Source organism: Stegostoma tigrinum, chromosome 21 (genome assembly GCF_030684315.1).
Source record: "Stegostoma tigrinum isolate sSteTig4 chromosome 21, sSteTig4.hap1, whole genome shotgun sequence".
In the NCBI taxonomy this organism is placed as follows: Eukaryota; Metazoa; Chordata; class Chondrichthyes; order Orectolobiformes; family Stegostomatidae; genus Stegostoma; species Stegostoma tigrinum.
Window position 1 is genome coordinate 11,073,144 of NC_081374.1, and position 23,031 is coordinate 11,096,174.

Genomic DNA, 23,031 nt, shown 5'->3' on the forward strand with positions numbered 1-23,031 from the left:
CATAAATCTGTTATTTTGGTGAACGAAACCTAAACCCGAAAAGAAGATTATAGCTTTCCTACAGTTCTTCATTTTTTTAAATTTTGACAATTTTATGTTAAACTGGCTAGGAAAGCAGTTCATAAGAATTTATAGAAGTTTAGGTTTATATTCCTCAGCTGTTGGTTTATTTGTATGGTTCACTAGTTCATTGCATAGCACCATTTGCAGTATCTTAGATTTATTCATCAGAAAGCGATTTGTACATCTATTATAGTGTTTCTGTTGTCTAGATCGGAAAATTTAGAAGTTTAAGTTCCTTGCTTTTTGTTGGAAAAGTGGTTGGGTACTCTACATTCGGCTTGAAACACCTAATCGGGGAAGAAATAAGTCTGTAGGATGTACTTTCTAGTTTAATTATGGATTGTCAGTGAGTTTGTTATTTATTCTCCAAACTCTCATAGGTGGAGAGAAAAAGCAAGCATATGATTTTTTTCATGTAACTCAACTCTAAATATGTTGCTCAGTGTTGTACCTGAGCTTTAATATAATATTAAAAGCAGGTACAGCAGACTTTGTGTTTCTTTGTTTTGAATAATTCCATGAACTTTCGTGCATTTTAAGGTTCAGTTTAACCTTGCTTGATTCATTGGACTTCTCTTATGCATGAACACAGATCACTCTAGAAAACGACAATGTTGTCGAGGAGACTACTGAGATACAGGCTACTAGACTAGGTGGGATTGAGGTTCACACGGAAGAGGTATTAGAAATCCTTCAGAAGGTGAAGATAGATGAGTCCCCTGGGCCGGATGGGAGTAATCCTCTGGGAAGCCAGGGAGGAGATTGCCGAGCCTTTGGCATTGATCTTTAACTCATCATTGTCTACAGGAATAGTGCCAGATGACTGGAGGATAGCAAATGTGGTTCCCCTGTTCAAGAAGGGGAGTCGAGACAACCCTGGTAATTATAGACCTGTGAGCCTTACCTCAGTTGTTGAAGTGTTGGAAAAGGTTATAAGGGATAGGATTTATAATCATCTGGAAAAGAATAAATTGATTAGGGCTAGTCAGCACGGTTTTGTGAAGGGAAGGTCATGCCTCACAAACCTTTATTGAGTTCTTTTGAGAAGGTGACCAAACAGGTAGATGAGAGTAAACCGGTTGATGTGCTGTGTATGGATTTCAGCAAAGCGTTCGATAAGGTTCCCCACAATAGGCTATTGTACGAAATGCGGAGGAATGGAATTGTGGGAGATATAGCAGTTTGGATCAGAAATTGGTTTGCTGAAAGAAGACAGAGGGTGGTAGTTGATGGGAAATGTTCATCCTGGAGACCAGTTACTAGTGGTGTACCGCAAGGGTCGGTGTTGGGTCCACTGCTGTTTGTCATTCTTATAAATGACCTGAATGAGGGCGTAGAAGGATGGGTTAGTAAATTTGTAGACTACACTAAAGTCGGTGGAGTTGTGGATAGTGACGAAGGATGCTGTACGTTGCAGAGTGTCATAGCTAAGCTGTAGAGCTAGGCTGAGAGGTGGCAAATGGAGTTTAATGCAGACAAGTGTGAGGTGATGCACTTTGGTAGGAGTAACCAGAAGGCAAAGTACAGTGCTAATGGTAAGATTCTTAGCAGTGTAGATGAGCAGAGAGATCTCGGTGTCCATGTACACAGATCCTTGAAAGTTGCCACCCAGGTTGACAGGGCTGTTAAGAAGGCATACAGTGTTTTAGCTTTTATTAATAGAGGGAGCGAGTTCCGGAACCAAGAGATTATGCTGCAGCTGTACAAGACTCTGCGGCCGCACTTGGAGTATTGCGTACAGTTCTGGTCACCTCATTCTAAGACGGATGTGGAAGCTTTGGAAAGGGTGCAGAGGAGATTTACTAGGATGTTGCCTGGTATGGAGGGAAGGTCTTACGAGGAAAGGCTGAGGGACTTGAAGCTGTTTTCATTAGAGAGAAGAAGGTTGAGAGGTGACTCAATTGAAACATATAAAATAATCAGAGGGTTAGATAGGGTGGATAGAGAGAGCCTTTTTCCTAGGATGGTGACGGCGAGCACGAGGGGGCACAGCTTTAAATTGAGGGGTGAAAGATATCGGACAGATGTCAGAGGTAGTTTCTTTACTCAGAGAGTAGTAAGGGAATGGAATGCTTTGCCTGCAACGGTAGTAGATTCGCCAACTTGAGGTACGTTTAAGTCGTCATTGGATAAGCATATGGACGTACATGGAATAGTGTAGGTTAGCTGGGCTTGAGATCGGTATGACAGGTTGGCACAACATCGAGGGCCGAAGGGCCTGTACTGTGCTGTAATATTCTATGTCTAACAACAATTTCCACAGAGGAGAAGGATAGAGTCAGTTGCATTTGTACAGCCATGGATCGTGGAGTCACCTGCACAAGTTAAGGTATCTGCCTTAGACCAGTCTGAATGGTGCTAGTGGAATGTCTAAAACCTGATTTGCACACCTTAGACATTGTAGGAGCAGATCTACGCTTGTGTTTCTTGTAAAGGTAGTGGAATGTTTGGATACATTCCTGGACAGGATGGCCACCTTTTGGGAGAGGCAAGCTGTCTTTTGGAATTATTCTAAGTAGATACAAATGCATGAACTCATTGCAAGCATCACTTTCTTTGGAACTGTCAAGAAAACTGCAAGGCATTTAATCTTGGAGATAGCAAGAACTGCAGATGTTGGAATCAGAGTCAATACAGTGTGGGGCTGAAGGCACACAGAAGGTCAGGGAAGTCAATGTTTCGGGTCAGGTTCTGATTAAGAGTCCCGACCCAAAATGTCAACTTTCCTCCTCCTCTGATGCTGCCTGACCCGCTGTGTTCCTCCACCTCCACAGGCACTTAATCTCCTGTCTAAAGGGGTGAAAAAAAACCATGTCTGCAGTCTTAAAGAAACCAGTGCTTAATCTTTCTCCATCTGCTACAGGGTCTCATTAGAAAAATATAGTGCTATATAACGGATTTCACTACATTATCACAGTGGGGTATCTGTCAATTCATTGTTTGATTGAAGGCTACAAATAATTGTAACCTCTTCAATGTGGAACTATGAACTGAAATGTTTCTTTTTATAGGCTGTTAAATGCAATATTTTTTAAAACCAACAAGAGCCATATTTAAAGACAGCAAATTCATCTATGGATATTTAAATATAGACAAACAGGAGGCTGAAAGAACACAGCAAGCCAGGCAGCTTCTGGAGTAAAGAAACATTGACTGCTCCTTTCCTTCAGATGCTGCCTGGTCTGCTGTGTTCTTCCAGCCTCCTGTTTGTCTACCTTGGATTCCAGCATCTGCAGTTTTTTTGTCTCTATAGATACTTAGAGTTTTATTTAATCTCAGCATGGTTCCTGTGGTACGCCCATGGTGGATTCCAGGTTAGTTGGTCTTCTAAGTGCAAGGCAAAGGGATGATTGTGGGAGGACTTGGGTTGGCATGAAGGATACAGGAGAGCAATGGGGGATGTGTGAGGGGCTAGACAGCTGGTTTTTGTTTTAATGCTTATTTTTATCCCCACGACAAAAAGGGGAGCACTGGGCATGACCTCTGACCTGCCATATACTGCACCCGACAGCTTCTGAATTCTTTCAGCTGGCAAGCCATACCCACTCCACGTGGAATTCCCAATTTTAAGGCATTGCCTCTGGGAAGGGGTTTGCGGAGACAGACATTGCCAGGTGAGAAAGTCCCAGCCAAACGATCACCTTCACTTTGCTTACGAAGAAGTTCTTTCATTTAATGTTAAACATCCATCAAGGAGCTTTAGTCCAAGCAGAAGGCTTTCCAAATCAATGCCACTGCCAGCTGCCTTTCAAGTACCAAAAGCACGCAGGACCTAGATCACAGGGAACGAATAACATACTTCAAAAATAAAGTGATGCATTTATACAGAGACTTTAACACAGTGAGATGACCCAAGATGCTTTACAAAAGCATTATCCAACAAAGTTGGACAGCAAACTACAAGATATAGTCACAGAGCTGCACAGTAAAGAAACAGACCCTTCAGTCCAACTCGTCAACGCCAATGAGATATAATATATTAATCTAGACCCATTTGCCGGCATTTGGCCCATATCCCTCATAAACCCATTCAATTCATGTACCCATCCAGATGCCTTTTAAAAGTTGTAATTGTACCAACCTCCACCACTTCCTCTGGAAATTCATTCCACACACACACACGACCCTCCATGTGAAAAAGTTGCCCCTTAGGTCTCTTAAATCTTTCCCTTCTCCCCTTAAACCTATGCTCTCTAGTTTTGGATTCCCCCACCCTGGGGGAAAGGGCTTGATATTAAGGCAGGTAGCTTTTCAAACAAGGTTTTAACAAGAGTTTTAATGGAGGAGAGCGCGAGGCAGAGAGAGCGCGAGGCAGAGAGAGCGCGAGGCAGAGAGAGCGCGAGGCAGAGAGAGCGCGAGGCAGAGAGAGCGCGAGGCAGAGAGAGCGCGAGGCAGAGAGAGCGCGAGGCAGAGAGAGCGCGAGGCAGAGACAGACAAAAAAAGGGTTCAGGAAGGTAATTAAAAAGATCTTAATGCCAAGGCAACTAGCTGCAAATGCCACAGAGAAGGAACTTAGGGATGCATAAGTAAACAGAATTGGATGAGCACAGAGACCAGAAAATTTAAGAACAGTCAGAGGAAAGTTTTGGACTGGAGAAGGACTAGACTATAAAAGGGATTCGAAACCAATGAACAAAATTTTGCAGCCAGAGCAGGAATCAAAGTACGTAACTTAATGCAGCATGACAAATGAACAAGCCTTGGTGTGAATGATGACAATTTCAGGAAATAAGAGGTCACATTTAGGCAAATCTTCATTCCCAGTAGTCACACGCGTACAAGTGTGAGACCAAAAACTGCCGGATGTTTCATCATAAGTGAAGCCTCAACTGAACCCGAACAAGAAGAAACATCCTCTCAGCATCAAACTTGCTCAGCGTCGAGATTTTAACGAAAGGCACCAAGCGCCCCCACACCCCCATCCATCTAAACTCCAGCGAGTAGAAGCCCAACCTGCTCAATCTTTGCTCACAAGATAGACTCTTCATCTTAGAAAACAGCTGGGAGAACCTTCTTTCTACTACCTCCAATACACTACATTCTTCCTTAAATGACCAAAAGAGGCAGACACAACTCCAAGTATGGTCTCATCGGAGTCCTGCATAGTTGTACTTTTTCCACAGATTATCTCATAGGGCGTAATATGAAATAAGAACGATCCACCAGCAGACAAGTCAAGCTAGTCTCAGCTGACTCCAAGGGCAGGTTGGGAGGTTATACTCACTTTGAGTTTAGTTCTACACAATGAAAAATAAATAGAAGCAATACGGCAACAGGGCAACTTGTCTGATGGGAGAAATCCAGCACAAAAAAGGGGAAGGTTTTCTTAAATTCATGCTTGGCCATTTAATAGTGAAATTGGAGATCCTGTTTCCCAGGCAGAGAACTGTACAGATCTGGAAATCGCTCCCAGGATGTTGGTTCAATTATGCTTTCAAAGTGAACTTCTGGAAATGAGGCAAAGCTGGGTCAATGGGATTAAGATACAGATCAGTCATGACCTAATTGGATGGTAGAACAGGGAGGTGCAAAAGGGGTGCACCCATTCTTATGCTCCAGCCAACAGAATTAAACAAGGGTTACCAAGCACCTGAGCTGAAATCAGACACCAAAGCCAAATAGCTTAACCCAAATTTGCAACTGTCCCACATAAAGCCACAGAATTTTTTTTTAAATGTGCAATGTGCCCCTGTCAATTGCAGGTGGAAGGTGCAAAATGTACAAATTAATAAATCACAAATGCAAATTAACGCCACCCCCACCTTCAATCACACTATTTGCATAATTGCAGCCACAATTTATTCTGATTGTTGGAGATAAAAAGAGCTTTTTCGTTATTGCTCCAATCCTTTAACAAACGGCTGATTCATATTCATTGCCTTCATGTTGTTTTGGAGTTGGCTTGCTTCATACCCAACCATTGTGGGTATTGTCCTCTGTTCCCACAAGAATTCATACGCTAATTGCCCAGGTAGGTAGTGGTGACGTGACTCTGTTGCACAGATGCACCTGTGCCCCAGATCCGATTCCGGCGGATTTCACCTTCTTCATACCTGCACCCGGAATGAAGAATCAGACATCGCATATCCCAAAAGTACCTCATTATACCCAAGTCCTTACCAATTCACTCACTTCTCCAGAATTCAAAAAGGCAGAACCTCCTCATTCAAATGCTATTGTAAGCACTCATCTGTATAAACAGTCATGAGAAGTGAAGATGGACAGAGTGTGACCAAGTTCTACTGCTTCAAACCTTTCCTCTGAACAAAAATCAAACTCTTTACTGAAAATAAGCACTTCTTTTAAAATCCGTTGTGATCTCTGATGAGACTGAAGTTTAAAATAGTCAGCTTGCAATTAGTAGCTAAAAGAATAACAAATTCACTTAAGACATTTACTGTAACAAATTTTAAAAAGTACGATTGAATAAATCTTAAAATGAGTTTCCTACAGAGAGAAATTAAGTAACAGAATGGAATGTTCCACTTTTACAATCATCACCCAACATACTGTCCAACGAATCACATTCTTTACAGCAAATAGTCTAGAATTGTTCTCGACTTCCAATGGATTCATATTTCTCAGATTTGTTGAATAGTATTTTTAAGTGATCACCTCCTGGCGCTTCCTATAATTTCTAGATAATTTCCTAAATCCTATTTCCAGCAGTAAAACCTGCCCTGTGTTCCCTTGCAACCATGGTCAGGATGAATCTGCTGGAGTCCTTACATAGCTGCCTGTAGATACCACTTCCTTTTCTGCATCTGGCTATAGCATTTCAAAGCCTAGTCTCTTCTCTTTGCTAACTGCACGAACTACAGCCTGTGTGTGACAGTCACTTATCTAAATAGAAGCATGTGACTAAATCCTAAATATGGCTCTCTCTTCCCACGGCTACGTGAAACATATTTTCCTTGCATCAAGTAGAAATGCTGATTACCTAATGTTGATACCAACTAATCTCGTACCTTTGAAGTCAGTGGACTGTTTACAGCAAAACTGTTCACAACTTGATATTTTCAACAGCTTTCTGGGATCATGGAAGGCTCAACATCTACTCAGTGAACTCAGACACTGCTGCCAGTGCCTCCAAACCTAAATACCTTGCACCATCTTCCAAGTAAAACAAACAATAACAAACCTAAACCCCGCCCCCCTGCAATTTGATCTTCAAAACTAAAAGCAGCTAAGTTTACAGTCAGCAGACCTCAATAGCTCATGTGACCCCTTTCACTTCACTTTTAGATTGAAGGAATGTCTTATAAACTTCATAAATTCTATGTTTAAAGATTTTAACAAATGATACAGAAGAATGGAAGTCCCAGGTCATAGCCCATTTTGTCCTTCCCATTGTCTTCATCCTACCAATATCTTGGAGCTTATTTTCATTGTTCCAAATCCGCCATCTGACTTTCACACCATTAACAATCGATTTTGATTTGATGTATTGTTGTCACATGTGCCCAAGTACACTGAAAAGCTTTATTTCGCAAGCAGTACAGGCAGATCATAGCAAACAAGGGTGTACAGAGCATGGGTGCTTAGATAGAGCAAAGTATGCAAGGTTACAACTGCACAGGAGGTGCACAAAAGCAAGGTCAGAATTAGATTAGACATCTTTAATTTCCATTCAGCAGGGAAGAAGCTGTTCTTGAACCTGTGGGTGCATGTGTTCCAGCTTCTGTATCTTTTGCCTAATGCAAGAGGTTGGAAGATGGGGATGTGTAGCACATCAAAGTGTCTGAGCAAACAGTAAACCTGGGCACTTCTAATTTGAGTAATCCAAACTCTATTAATGTTCTCTTGAGCAATGGCAAATTTAAGCAAAGTGCCCAATTTTCTTAATACTGACTTCCCTTCTTTACACAGTGGAATCTCGCACCTTCCGATGCTTAAATATTGAAGCTCACACTCACCATCTTCTGGAGTAAAACAACATTAAGACTACACAACGTCTTCAGAGGACATTCTGGACAGAGGACATTAATAAGCATTTCACAAAAAATGAGTTCTACAAGCGCAGCCCAAAATCACTACAGCACTGGAGCATTTTGAAACTCAGGTTTCAATCTTCATCCTGGAGAATTGGCCACTATCCATAACCTGGAATTCCTGACTTGCAACTGAGAAATTCTACATGTAACTCTCACCTGTGGTTTGTCACAAACAGTATTGGCTCATATTTAGCACCAAACAGCTGCTTTGGCACTTCATTACTTACTTATCTCTATAGAATAGTATCTTTCAACACACCCTGGTTTCAGTGGTTACAGAGCATAGGTAAATACAACAAGTATCTCTCGATTCACTGGTGGAGACAAAGACATTTGCTTTGCTAACAGAAAGATACAAAGCGGATATCCTCCCTATGCTCAAACTAAATGAAGCTCAGCCACTTAGTTACTGCAAACAAAAAGTGGACAGTAGCTTTTGTTGTACTTTTGCCATAATACCCTTCAGAGCTGTAACATTGGAAGTGAAGATTCTGAGGGATTTCGGGTGGCATGGTCAATGAGCCACTGTAAACTTCAAAGAGGCCAAAAAAATAAACTCTGATAATCCAGCTCCAGAAGACAGAGGTACAAGACAGACCAAGTCCAGGTCAATTCCTATTAGGCACACATTATCTCCACTTCCTCAAGACCTTAGCCATGGCTTAGAAGGTAGCACATTCACATCCGAGTCACAGCATTCTGGGTTCGAGTCTCATTTCCAGAAATAGAGCACAAATGGATCAATGCTAAGACTCCACTGTAGCACTGACACAACGCTGCACTGTTGGCGGCACTGTGTTACAGAGATTAAGCCAAGGCCCCATCTGCCTACCACATAGTTGTAAAAGATTCAAAGAGGAGCCCTCACCGATACTAATCCCTCATTTATCTGCTCATTATTGCATTGTTTGCAGCCAATGCAGCGCACAACTTTGCGACCAGATTTCCTACGTCGCAAGAGCAGCTACACCTCGGAGCTTGTTCTTTGCCATCTCCAGCTGCTGTTGATAAAGCTGTGGTGGGCCATCTATGTGGCGAAGGCACTTATGCAAAGCTTTCAGGGACGTGAATTCCAAGATTCTGATGTAGGAAAGGAACAAGGTGACACATGCCCATGTCGGATTTCTGGGAACCTCAGAAGTGGTGGTGACACCATGTACCTGAATCCTTTCCTTTCTACATCGGGGAGGTTGCCAATTTAGGAGGAATTAAACTGTGGGTAAGTAGGTCATTAAAGCTGTGATGTTAGGAGGACGTTAGATAATCCAAGTTAAGAGTAATTAGAAGTAATTAGAAGTAATCAAAGAAACATTTACATTTAGTCTGAACACAAATTCCAAATCTCAAAACAGAGCAAGTTTGAAGAGATGCACTTGTGAAGATCAGCTTAAAGACAGATTCTTGTTAAACACAACATTATAACCCAGCAAGAATGCTGCAAGTCTTCTCAACTGCCTTAGAAAGGTCTCAAAAGGATGTTCCCATCTAAATGGCTAAATGCTGCTACAACACAAGGAAGGTGCAGGAGAAAAAGGCTAATATTTCTGCTTCAACCCTGAGAAATACTGAGATTCAATACTACAGAGTGCAAAATTAGCCATTAATAAATGGCCAAACATTATAAGAGCAAACACACTTGGGGTGTAGGAACAACATTTGAATAAAAGCAACAGTAGAAAATACTAAGATAATAAAATGTGAGGCTGGATGAACACAGCAGGCCAAGCAGCATCTCAGGAGCACAAAAGCTGACGTTTCGGGCCTAGACCCTTCATCAGTATTGAATCTCAGTATTTCTCAGGGTTGAAGCAGAAATATTAGCCTTTTTCTCCTGCACCTTCCTTGTGTTGTAGCAGCATTTAGCCATTTAGATGGGAACATCCTTTTGAGACCTTTCTAAGGCAGTTGAGAAGACTTGCAGCATTCTTGCTGGGTTATAATGTTGTGTTTAACAAGAATCTGTCTTTAAGCTGATCTTCACAAGTGCATCTCTTCCTCTCTGATGAAGGGTCTAGGCCCGAAACGTCAGCTTTTGTGCTCCTGAGATGCTGCTTGGCCTGCTGTGTTCATCCAGCCTCACATTTTATTATCTTGGAATCTCCAGCATCTGCAGTTCCCATTATCAGTAGAAAATACTAACTGGACCATTTGGATTCCAGGGTCATTATCAGATCCAGGGGAGATCACAGAACAGATGGAGACCATTCAGCATATTGCCACAGTCCTTATCATTTTTAAATCAAGATTCAAGCCCACTGCATCAGCCTATCTCCAAAACTGTCAATCCAACATCCCAAAGGCTTATCCAATTTAAAAAAAAAGTGCCTCAGCACCACCTGGTAATGAAATATTCCCATATTCCAACAATTCATCCTGCACCTAGTAACCAAGCTAATGTTTACTTTCTTTATCATGCTATACAACACAACCACCACAGTTCAAATCAACAAAAAAAATGTAACGGATGCCTCTTGATTCAAAGAGAAATGGCAAATGCCAATTTGTCCAGTTTCTATGGATTCTACAAGACCAGATCTCCCCTAACACAGCAGTACATTTAACTAACAACTGACCCCACTAGCTGGCCAAAAATGAAAAACTAAGGGCACAGGTTGGGAAAGAGAATGAATTAAGTACAAGTCTAGCTTTAGGTGTCAATGTACATAAACAAAAAACAAAACATTCAGAGCTGCAGTTAGGGGCTTATTCAAAGCACCTCAAACAGCATCAAAACTTTAAATGGCGCAAAATGCCGCATATCATTTCCTCTTAGAACAACTATGTTTCAGGCAAAAAGATGCCCCTTATGCAAAGTATCAGCAGCTAGATGTGTCAGGGCACATGCAGATACATCGCAAACATACACAATGGCTATAGCAAGCATCCCCAATACATGCAATCAATGTCACACAGGAGGGTGAAGAGAAATTATTTTGTTTTTATTCACTTGCTAGACCAGGGTGTTGCTGGCAGGGTCAGCATTTAGCTCCTGTCCATAGTTCCCCTTGAGAATGTGGTGGTGAGCTGCTCTCCTGAACCCCTGCAGTCACAGAATCATACACTACAAAACTGGATCCTTAGCAGGACAGAGTTGACGGGCCAAAGTCCATCTGATGTAGGTAAACCCGCAATGCTGCCAGGCAGAGAATTCTAGGATTTTGACCTCGTGACACTGAAGGAACGGCGACATATTTCCAAGTCAGAATGGGGAGTGGCTTGGAGAGGAACTTGCAGGGGGTGGTGTTCCCACATACCTACTGCTCTTGATTGTCTAAATGGAAGTGGTGATAACAAAGTGTGGAGCTGGATGAACACTGCAGGCCAAGAAGCATCTTAGGAGCACAAAAGCTGATGTTTCGGGCCTAGACCCTTCATCAGAAAACATGGAAGTGGTTGTGGGTTTGCTATCTAAGGATAGTTGTTGAATTTATTTAATCCTGTATCATAGAAGTACAATTATTGTTATTTATACAATGGCTAAAGAGAGAGAGACCACTTATTCGATACTGATTCAGACCACCAAGAATCAGAAGTCTTTTCTATTGTTATTTAATCCAATGCTTGGATTGCGACCCACACCAGGCACTGTTGCCCATTTGTCACGGGGAGGCTTGTTAGAGATCATCTCAGAGAGCAGTCAGGAGTCAACCTGATGTGGGTCTGCAGTCACATGTAGGCCAGACCAGGTAGGTGATGACTGATTTCCTTCCCTAAAAGGGACATTAGTGAACTAGATGGAATTTTTTTCCCCCAAAACAATAATGACAATTTCATGCACACCATCACTGGCTGGCTGCCCTTGGCCTCTCATAAACACAAACTGAGGTCAAGATAAGAGGGAAGTTAATCAAATTTTCACAATGCCACCCTTCCCTTCAATGCATTACGGAGAATTTTTTTTAAACATAAACACACTTGTGGGATATTGGCCTTGCTGGCTGGACTAACATCCAACATTTATTGCCCACAGGACAGTTAGGAAACAACCATATTGATGCGGGTCTGTTGGCCAGACGAGATAAGGAAGGCAGTTTCCCTTCCTAACAGGCATTAGTGAGCCATATAGGCTCAAACAAGGGTTAACAGTCATCATTAGGCACTTTTAGTTCCAGATTTTTATTGTGTCAAATTCCACCATATGCTGCAATAACAAGGTGTAGAGCTGGATGAACACAGCAGGCCAAGCAGCACAGCTTACGTTTCGGGTCTGGACCCTTCTTCAGAAAATGAAGAAGGGTCCAGAGCCGAAAAGTCAGCTTTCCTGCTCCTCTGATGCTGCTTGGCTTGCTGTGTTCATCCAGCTGTACGCCTTGTTATCTCAGATTCTCCAGCGTCGGCAGTTCCTACAATCCCCACCATATGCTGCAGTGGGATTTCAGCCCAAGTCCCTGGAACATTACCTGGGTCTCTAGATTAACAGCCTAGCAACAATATTACTAGGTCATTGCCTCCTGTGGCCTGAGCAGAACTAAATTTGCTCACAAGTGGAAGCTGGTGGCCTATTGGTATTATGGCTAGACTATTAATCTAGAAAATCAGGTAAGGGTCAGGGGACCGAGGTTCGAAACCCATCATGGCAGATGGTGGAATTTAAATTCACTGAAACATTTGGAATCAAGAGTCATCTATTAGTGAACATGAGACCATTCTCGGGAACAACCCATCCTGGAATCACTACATAGAACATTGAACGTAGCGCAGAGCAGGCCCTTTGGCTCTCGATGTTACACCGACCTGTGAACTAATCTAAGCCCCTCCCCCTACACTATCCCATCATTATCCATATGATTATCCAAGGACTGTTTAAATGCCCCTCATGTGGCTGAGTTAGCTACATTGGCAGGCAGGACGTTCCACGCCCTTACCACTCTCCGAGTAAAGAACCTGCCTCTGACATCTGTCTTAAATCCTTCCCCCCTCAATTTGTAGCTAAGTCCCCTTGTACAAGCTGATGTCATGATCCTCGGAAAAAGACTCCCACTGTCCACCCTATCTAATCCTCTAATCATCTTGTATTGCCTTTTAGAAAAAGGAAATCTGCCATCCTTACCTGGGTCTGGCCTACATGCCACTCACAGTTGACTCTTCACTGCCAGCAATCAGGGAATGGGTAATAAACATTGGCCCAGCCAGCAACACCCACATCCCAAGAATTAATAAAAATAAAAATTCAACCTTTTCCAGCCCCAGCTTAGAGGAATCTCAAAAACCAGAATCCAAGCTCTGAGCAGTGTTGCCACTAGACCAAAAATCATGGACACACTGTCCTCCCCTTTTCACCGACTAACACAACAGGAGTTTTAAAACTCTCTGCTTGCAAAAATATGATTTTTATTCCCCCAAATGTTCCACAATCAGCCCAACGTCCAGCGGAGAATTCCTGCCCACAAAATTTCACCAGGATACACATCACACACCACAGAATGAAACACTGACAAGTGAGCGTCACTGCTGTACCACCTATCCTGAAGAAGAAACAAGAATATTCTCTGAACGGGAGATAACAAGGTGTAGAGCTGGATGAACACAGCAGGCCAAGCAGCGTTTTAGGAGCAGGAAAGCTGACGTTTCGGGCCAAGCGGAGGGAAGAGGGCAACTTCTTCAGGTTAGGCATCCCTGGAAGAGGCCTCGCAGGCCCCTCAACCACTATTTGCAAAGAGGGAAACTGGACATTTTTGATTGATTTACAAAAAGCTCATCACACACACCATCGCCGTTCAAAATGAAGTCTCCTGAATTGTTTCCGACTGGGTCACGCACACTGCTGACCAACATGCTGGACCTTCCAATCTCAGTGTGTACAACTGCTGCAGTTTGCTCCCATCACCGTTCCTGTCTGATTTCAAAGAGAAAAGGAGGAGGAAGAAAAGGTTCGCGAGAATCATTAAATAACAGAAGGGAAATGAACGCTGCTGATAAGAGGCTATATCGGACATCGTATAAATAATAGAAACGCATGGGCTCAAAGTGTGGACGGCTCCTTTTGTCCGCTCCACATTGCTTCCGTCAAACAATAATGTTACACTGCGTGTTCTTTGCACGTACGGCTTTAACTGCAGAAAAAGGGGAGCAATCCTATCATTTAAACTTTGAATGGGACTCTCTTCGACAGCCACACAGCTCTGAGCAGGCCGAGCCAACACTAACAATATCACCATGATACCTGATGCAAGCAGGGAGCCCCTTTTGCAAAATAAGTACAAAACCCAAATTCACAGCTCACTTTTATCTCCAACAGGTAGATCCCAAAGGGAGTGTTCTTTTCCCCTTTTAAATCAAAAGTGCAACTCACTCCCTCAGCCCTCATTGGAATACTCTGATAAGGCAAACTCTATAAAGAGGAGTGCCCAAGAACGAGCTGGGAATAAATAATTACACCCAACTTTTAGATTCTGCAGCTTATTCTTTCCAGTCTATATCGAAAAAATTAAAGAACTGTTTTGAGTTGCAAATGGTAATGGACACAACCAAACTTGGGCTCCTAGTCACAAACAACTACACGTTCCAGTCTTGTTATAATTTGTTTAAACAAATGTCATTTTTGTGGCCCCAACACTTAGGAGATTACTCTGAAACAAAACTGGGAACAATTATGAGAGTTAAAAAGGCATCATAATTCAGTGAATTTACAACATGTATTGAGAACCACAAAGTTCAATTGCATCTACAAAGTATCTAAACCAAACTCAAAGATGACCCTCCCTCACTCTATGGAAACAAAACCCACTCAAAATGTTAACTTCTCTAAAACTGGTTTTCAATGTAAAAGATCACTTTGAACCAAGAGAGCTGATATCAGACAGTGAAATGCAAGTTGGAAATCAAACCAAATCTACCCTTAAATCCTTACCCTACCGACCACCACTCAACCAAACCCCACCTTACTTACCAACCAACAAAACGGACTAAATAAAATCCCAAGTGTTGGCAAGATCTCTTTGAAGTTCTCCCTTACATAGTTTGTGATTAATTCAACTGATCATCTGTAACACTGTTTAAATCAGATGGGGACGAGGCAGAACTTGCTGACATGGTGGGACGCTTTATAAATCACACAAAAGCAGCAATGCTAGGGCTGAGTGAGCCTAATGGTTACCCAGAATAAAGTGGCTTCTTGTCAGAGTGTCAGGAGGTGTGCTGATCACTAGATACCTGGCCACAGAAAACAGGATGCCACTGTATACAATGTATAGGATAGTAACTCTGCCAGATAGCAACAAGTCCTTCAGTGCTTCGCTTGACATGATAGTGTTTTTCAATATTAAACTACCAGCATGGTAAGTCAGTCCCATACAGCCAACTCTCAGTGATAACCAAAAACCCACTTCACTATACTGCTTTGTAATGTCATCAAATCTTCCATCAATTTTCTAGTGATACCAGGCACTGACATGTTCTTTTTCCACTCCAATAGCCAACCTGCGGTGTCTTGCTATTCTGAAAGGCCTTCACGCTGACCCACTCTCTGTCCCTTTTCTGGTATGGTTTTTCCCTACACATTGTACTACAGATATTACAAACCACTCTTCCCCCTCCCCTCCACCTAAAGTTCCAGCCTGACCAGTACCCTCACCACCAAATTAGGCAAAGCCTAAATCCCTCAATCCAAATTACCTCATAAAAGTACCAATTAATTTCATTAAGATGAATACTTCTATTAAAAATTAACCCTACCCACAAGCCTGGATCTGAAACAGGGAGCACCGAGTGTGAGTAGCCATATCTCTCTCTCTCTCTCTCTCTCACACACACACACACACACACACACACACACACACCTGGGTTGACCTCAGCACATAAGTCTTTTGATGACATTCAATGCAGCAACTGTCATAAAAATTATCCCTATTTCAGTGCTCAGTGACATCTCTAATTTTCCATCAGGGCACTTTTACAAAATCCTTTTCCCAACCCCAGCTTCACAGAAACCTTCGCGATGAAATAAGGTTGCTTTACACAGCCTGACCACAATTGTCAAAATAAAGCACCTTGTCAGGAAAGGTGACAACATTTTAAACAAATTCAGGTGAAAACATTTAACCACCTGAACATTTCCGATTCTTCTCTTTAATTAAAAAAAATCCATCATTCAGTGCTACTCGTCCCCAATACAAACATTACATAAGCTCATCACAATCTCCATTTTCAGAGTAGTTTCCAACAGTTCCACACGTGCACAGCGTTCATGCAACTTCCAATTTTAAAATTAATTAAAACCAAGAACATTTTGACCTGGACAATCAATGAGCTGTCACGGAATCTCAAAATTCCTCATGCTGCTGGGTCTCAAATTTGACCAGTGCTTCAAAAAGGTGGATGATACCGATGCCACAACCACCTACGCCAACAGTTTGTAGAATTGCACTTTCAGAAATGCACAGAATGTGCATTCCTATTCCTATTGTTCTCGGTGCTGAAGCGAGATTACTCCATGACCTTTCCGACCATTATCCTAGTCTTTCAACACCTACTGATTTCCACAATGGAGAAAGAGGTCTTTTCAGACATCTGAAAAGAAGTCCTAAGTAATCATATGACAGCCTTGAAACAAAATATGGCTGCAAGCAGCAATGCAGAAAAATAGGCCCATCGGTCCCAAAGTAGGTTTACAGTGATTTTTGTGCAACAACTTCTTAAAAATTTATCTGTCAAGGCAGTAAATTTGAATAACTGAGTTCCACCAACACTGATGGGGAAAATATAACTGTGGAGTTGAAGAAATTCTTTTCTTTTATACAAATAATATACTTGTACCCTCAAAATCTACAGGTTTCACAGCGAGGCAGAGAATTTCAAAACAACATCGCAATAAAGAAACCCCAAGACAGGGCAGCAAACAGCAGACTCTACACAGGGACTGAATTAAAATGTATTAAAAAGTTACGGCCTTTTCAGATTAGTTAACAAAGCCTTCCTGACAGAATGTTATTCTTGCTTGGGAGGTTACAAGTGAGTTCCCCACTTGCAGATTGATCTTTTTAGTTTCCTTTCAATTTAAACATAATTTTGAAAGAAGGGCCTTGATGCTGTTTTAAAATCAGCCTGTAACCGAGATTCATTTATCCAATGGAAGCTTAGAAAGATTAAATGTATTTTTTTTATTTGAACTTGATAAGAAGCCCTGTGTAAACAGTAAATAATAATGCTGAGAATGATATCCAGAAATGGAAACCTATAGAAAACTGTTGCAGACCTTTCTTTTAAATAATACAAAAGTACACAGCGCTTCTATCTTGAGCCCAGGTCGTCAATACAGAATTTATATTGCTCTCAGCAAACTTTTGACCAAAAAAGTATTGCATTTGTAGAAGAGTAGTGATGAACATTACACGTAACATTGATTATAGTGGACACCACATTTCAAAAGTACACAATCCAATATTTGATGTGTTAAATCCAATATTGACTTCCACTGTACCCTTGTCCTGAATAGGCAAGCTCACGCCTTAGAAAAGCATATTAAAAGCAAAAAAAAATCACATTTAAATTCAAACCTTATTTATTTTCCAAATCACCCATAAACTTAGAGATGGGTACAATTTGCTTCACAAGTTAATTAGTCATGTCCCTTTCTCAGTTTCTATGGAAGGGAGACATGTTTTCAGAGGTGTTTGGGGAACATTTAACAGGTAACGAGAGATTCACTTCTACACATCAAGACAAGGAATCCACTCAGTCTTACAATACAAACAAAACGCTGGCTGACTGAGACTCTAAAATCAACATTTTCCAAAAATAAACAGGGAAGTTGGCGTCAGAAGAACAAAAGTATTTCATATTCTAGTGTGACTATCCAGGACTCAGTTCTTCTTGAACTTCCCCACTCTCAGGTCAGGCTGAGAAGATTCCATAGGTGCCCCTACTGTGTGATGAACTGCTTTAGTCCTTGTGTTCAATACACTGGGCACCACAATTTGCCGCACATTAGCTTTTACTGTGGTTAATTCAGCAAATCTATAAAGACTCTTTGTCTGAATGCATGGTGTAATTGGCAAGAATTCTTTGTTCTGGCTGTCCAGTGAACAAAATTAAAAAGTACAACTCACTACCAACATTATAAAAACAAATTCTGATACTCACTGATGACCTTAAGAGCTCAGGTGCAGCATATATACATGTTAAAGCTAAAGCATATTGTCAGAAACACAATATCGTGCTCCCCATAAACAGAGAGAGTACAGAGACAAAATCTATGCTTCAATATTGGGCCTAAATCCAACCAAATTTGCTGTACATCTGCAGAATTAAGCAGGGCTGCAGACATAAGAATATAGGATACTGTCCACAAACCCCTCCAATGTTATTGGCTGCAGAATAAAACATAAGTTTAAATCTGAAATGACAGTGTCCCTCAAGCAGAAAGACAATACAAGCTTTAAGAGGAACCATCGCTCAATTTAAATAAAAGCCCTTCGATTTTTAAAAAAAAGCCACTCACTTGCAAGCTAGTATGTTCAAGAATTTAAGCTGGCTGCCAATTTATAGAGAATGTGTTCACCAGGGTCTGGTCATCAGATCCAAGGAGAAAATTTAATGATCGAAGCATATATAAGTAATATAAATAATAAGATAACAGACAAGATAAAAGGCAGCCAATTCAGATAGAAGACGATTACTTGAAATCCTCACATCTCATTCTGTCACTAGCTTTGATCAGAAATCACTTAGTTATTTCATTCAAGACAAGATTAATACAGTGACACTCCTTGTTCACTCTTTCTGTACCACACAGCTCCGGACTGAAAGCCTATATTACCTCAAAACAGAGGTTGGAATGTGCTATAGAACAGACTCACTCTGTGGTCTGTCAATAGACCAACAAGAATTAACACACTAACAATCGCTCCATTTATACAGAAAGAAAGCGAACAGAGGGGGGAGAAAGTTTTAATATATAATAAACTGGTTTCCGTAGATAATGTTGGCGCCAAATGTCCTGTCAACTTTTTTTTTCCCTCTTTGCAGTCGCCTGGTTTGTAACTTTTTTCGGAAAAAAAACGCTGGCAATTTTAAATGACTGAATAGGATCTTGCCAACATCCAGCCCCGCTTGTGAAATCCCTGTTTGTGCGCGTTTGCCAAAGGAAAAATAGAATTGCTCAGAAGTTTTCAGGGACTAACTTTTAAGTAAAATCCTTAAAACGCAACTGACCGGCGCTCAAGTCAAAATTCACTGTTGACTGTTTAAAAACAGGGGGGGGGGGAAAAAGGAAAAACGGCTGGAAACAAAAAAAAGCACACAGCTTCATTCTGTACGTGGAGAGATAATGGGAGGATACTACGTTTTTTTTAAAAAAGTGCAGATGTTGTCGAAGAGGCAAGTGTGAACTTTAAAGCAGCATACAGTGATGAACCACTGAAAGTGAAAATAAAAATGTACACGGATTTCAGGATCCAGTACTGGGGATCGCAGAGAGGGTGAGGAAAGTGGGGGAGAACTTTCGGGGAACTGTGACTCTCGCTCTCCCACGGGAGGGAGGAGGTAGGTGACCACTTAAATCTGGAATGTTGCTGAAGGTGCCCCGATTGCACCTTTTCCTTTTCCCCCTCGTAAACCCACCGACCCTTCTGGGACCCCCGCGAGTTCACAGCCCCACTTACAGCGGACACTCCTCTCTCTCTCTCTCTCTTCCGTCCTTTTGTTCCCGTGGCTCGGCGTCTGCTCCAGGCTCTGGGTCTAGAGGGTGGGGGGGGCGAGGGGGGGGGGGGGGTGTTGGACAGTGCTGCCTGATCCGTGAGCACTCAGCTCAGTGTGTCAGCGGGAGGGGTTCAGAGCAACGCTCCCCGAATGCAGCCGCCTTCTTGCGATCCCGGCTCCCTTTCCATTGTAACCAACAGCGGAACCCACTCGCCGGCACTTAAAGGGGCAGGTCCGCAGCCCTTTGGCCGACAGCTAGCTCGTTAAAGGCGCTCTCATTTCGAAAAGAGGAAAGAACATGCATTGCGGAGAAATCATCGTTTATTTTCCTCCACTAAATTCTTTGTTTGAACTTTCTAATATTACAAAAAGTCTTGGTTGTAAATCATGATTTAACTCAACCCAACGTGAAAAAGTATGAGAATTAATAGTAAAGCTACATGACTTACTATTTAAACCTGTACAAAGGCGTATTTTCATGTAATACGGATCCTGGAGTCTAAACCGTGAGGATATTAGCGTCCAGCTCTCTGCCAAAGACTTTGTCAAATTCGTCAAACCTGAACCTCTCAACGTGCATTTATATAGCACCTTTCAGAACTTCCAGGCTGAAGTATTTTCGTTACTGAGCTGATGTACGAAGTGCGCCAGCTAATTTGCACACAGCAAGCTCCCACAAACAATAATGTTTGGAGGGGTCTGTGTAATTAACATATACTAGATAAACAAAGAATAATGTATTACAGAAGTCAATAAATAACAAGCATAGATATAAGAACATAGGAGCATCTGGCCCATTGAGCCAGCTCTACCCTTCAATAAGACCACCTTTTCACGGACTCAGCTCCACTTAGCTTCCCGCTCACCATAACCATTAATTCCTTTACTCTACAAAAATCTGTCTAGCTTTGCCTTAAAAACATTCAACTGGGCAGGGAATTCCACAGATTCACGACTCTGTGGGTAAAGAGGTTCCTCCACTCAGTGAGAGATAATAAAAGAGTTGAAGATAACAATCTCTGATGAAGGGTCTAGGCCCGAAACGTCAGCTTTCCTGCTCCTGTGATGCTGCTTGGCCTGCTGTGTTCATCCAGCTCCACACTTTGTTATCTTGGATTCTCCAGCATCTGCAGTTCCCATTATCACTAATAAAAGAGTTGAGTTTTTTTTCACTCAAGAGAGTGTTGGAAGTCTGCAACTCATTGCATAATAAAGTGGTTGAGTCAGAAACTCTCGTAATATGTAGACAGTATTTAGATATTCACTTGAGTTGCTACAGCGTCCAGGGTGATGAGCCAATAGCTGGGAATTAGGGTTAGTATAAGCAGATCTTCGTTCACCACACAGACATGATAGCTTGATTGACCACCTCCTGTGCTGCCAACTTCTATGAGTATATGAATATAATCTGTTTTATTGTTCTCCGCTGATGTCGAATGAGTGATAAATATTGAACAGGACATGAAGTAGATCTCACCAGTACCCATGCAAGAGCACAGCCTTGGTCTGGCAGAAAGCAAGAACTTCTTAATAGCCAGAGATAGTAGGAACTGCAGATGCTGGAGAATCTGAGATAAAAAGGTGTAGAGCTGGATGAACACAGCAGGCCAAGCAGCATCAGAGGAACAGGAAGGCTGACGTTTCAGGTCTAGAAAATCTGAAGAAGGATCTAGGCCCGAAACGTCAGCCTTCCCGGTCTGCTGATACTGTTCTTAATAGTCAACTTAGATTAGAGTGGGAATTGAACTTTCTGACCCGAAGGTTAGTGTGTTACTAACCATACCACAGCTAACAGTCACCACTTACCTACAGACCACATCATAGAGTGTATTGTAACATCAGATTAACGTCCAACCACATTCAATGATACATTTCTCTCACAAACACCCCCTTTTCCTTCTATTGCCATTTCTTGGGGGGGAAGAATGGTTTGGTTCCTCTCTGGTTCAATGGGCTCAGAGAGAGCTGGTAAATCTAGTGCAGAGTCCCTGAATGCAGCCACCTTCTTGCAATCCCAGCTTCCTTTCCATTGTGATCAGCAGCAGAACCCCATATCAGGCAGCAGATGAACTGTTGGAAGGTTTGTCACTCCTTCCAAAGCTTTAAGTTCACCTATGCATATTTGGGACAAAGTCTCATGGAGTTTTTAGTGCCTTCCCAGATGGACCTTCTGTAAAGTGTTTAGTTGCCAACCTGGGTTTCCCACAAGACAGTGGGAATATTAGTCCTCCTGCAGGAGGTGTTTTCACTGTCCCATTGGGTGTCTCTTGTCACAATCTATTGTGGAGTGAGAGAGTTGTTTCGAGGGACTGGCATCAGGCACATGAACAATCTGGGCCAGCTGGTAGAAATGCTTTTATATGATTACCACCTTGGATCCAGACAGGTAATCTCTGGAGAGGATGCTGTTATTGGACCATCTTTCTTGCCATGAATTTCGAACATCTTGCAAAGGCACAAATCGCTGGCAATTCAATGGTATTTTGAGGTGCCTACTGCAGGCTGTACAAATCTCAGGAGCCCATAGGAGCATGGAGATCGTAGCTACCCAGTAAATTATGACAATAGTGGCACTGGACTATATGATGCTATCATCTCAGGTTTGATATCTCAGTTCTCAAAAGCACATTTCCTTATCAGCCAAGGGCCGAATTGACACAATTAAAGGCAACAATGAATTTCATTGTCTATGCCTACCTTGAACAAGAGAAGGCTACAACAGACCAAGTGTCCCCGTAAGACACACACTGCAGATGTACAAGAAGGCAGCTCACCACCACCTTCTGAAGGGCAGTTAAGGATCTGTGTGTGTTATGATCTGCCTGTACCCCGTGCAAAATGAAACTTTTCAATGTATCTAGGCAGGTGTGACAATAATAAATCAAATCAAAATCAAATCAAATGTTGGCTTTGCAATAACACCAGATGAGCTGCCAGTTGAAGCAGCATGAGGTGTTACCATCATTCAGATTCTGCACTCAGTCTTGTAAGACCCTCACAAAGCAAAACATTTTTAAAAGCAGTGCATATAGACTCATCTTGAAAACTTTGTTTCTAATAAAAACTGAGAACTATCACTGGGTTGAATGCCACAAACATGAAAATTCAGTTGATGTATAACTGCATCTAAGTGAAAACCTTCAACATTTCAGAGAGAAACATGCAGCCCTAATGGTGTAACTCAAGTCTGATTTGACTTGATTTATTATTTTCACATGTACCTAGCTACAGTGAAAAGCTTTGTCATGTTTGCAGAAAAGGCAGATCATACCATACAAAGTGCATTAGGGTAATCGAATAAAGCAAGGAATACAATGTTATGGGTGCAGAGAAGGTG

General features: G+C 42.0%; 1 protein-coding gene across 3 annotated transcripts in view; it reads right to left on the reverse strand.

The window, feature by feature from the left end:
- The window catches only part of LOC125462956 (transcription factor SOX-13-like), a 178,827-nt gene extending 159,072 nt beyond the window's left edge, over positions 1–19,755 (reverse strand). For 2 of the 3 annotated variants that reach the window (XM_059653337.1, XM_059653338.1), the window contains exon 1: positions 19,658–19,755. The gene's annotated coding sequence lies outside the window, so the exon portion shown is untranslated. Of the gene's footprint in view, positions 1–18,495; positions 18,539–19,657 lie in introns of those variants that run through there. The other variant, XM_048553497.2, reaches the window with a different exon arrangement.
- Positions 19,756–23,031: the final 3,276 nt, after the last annotated feature.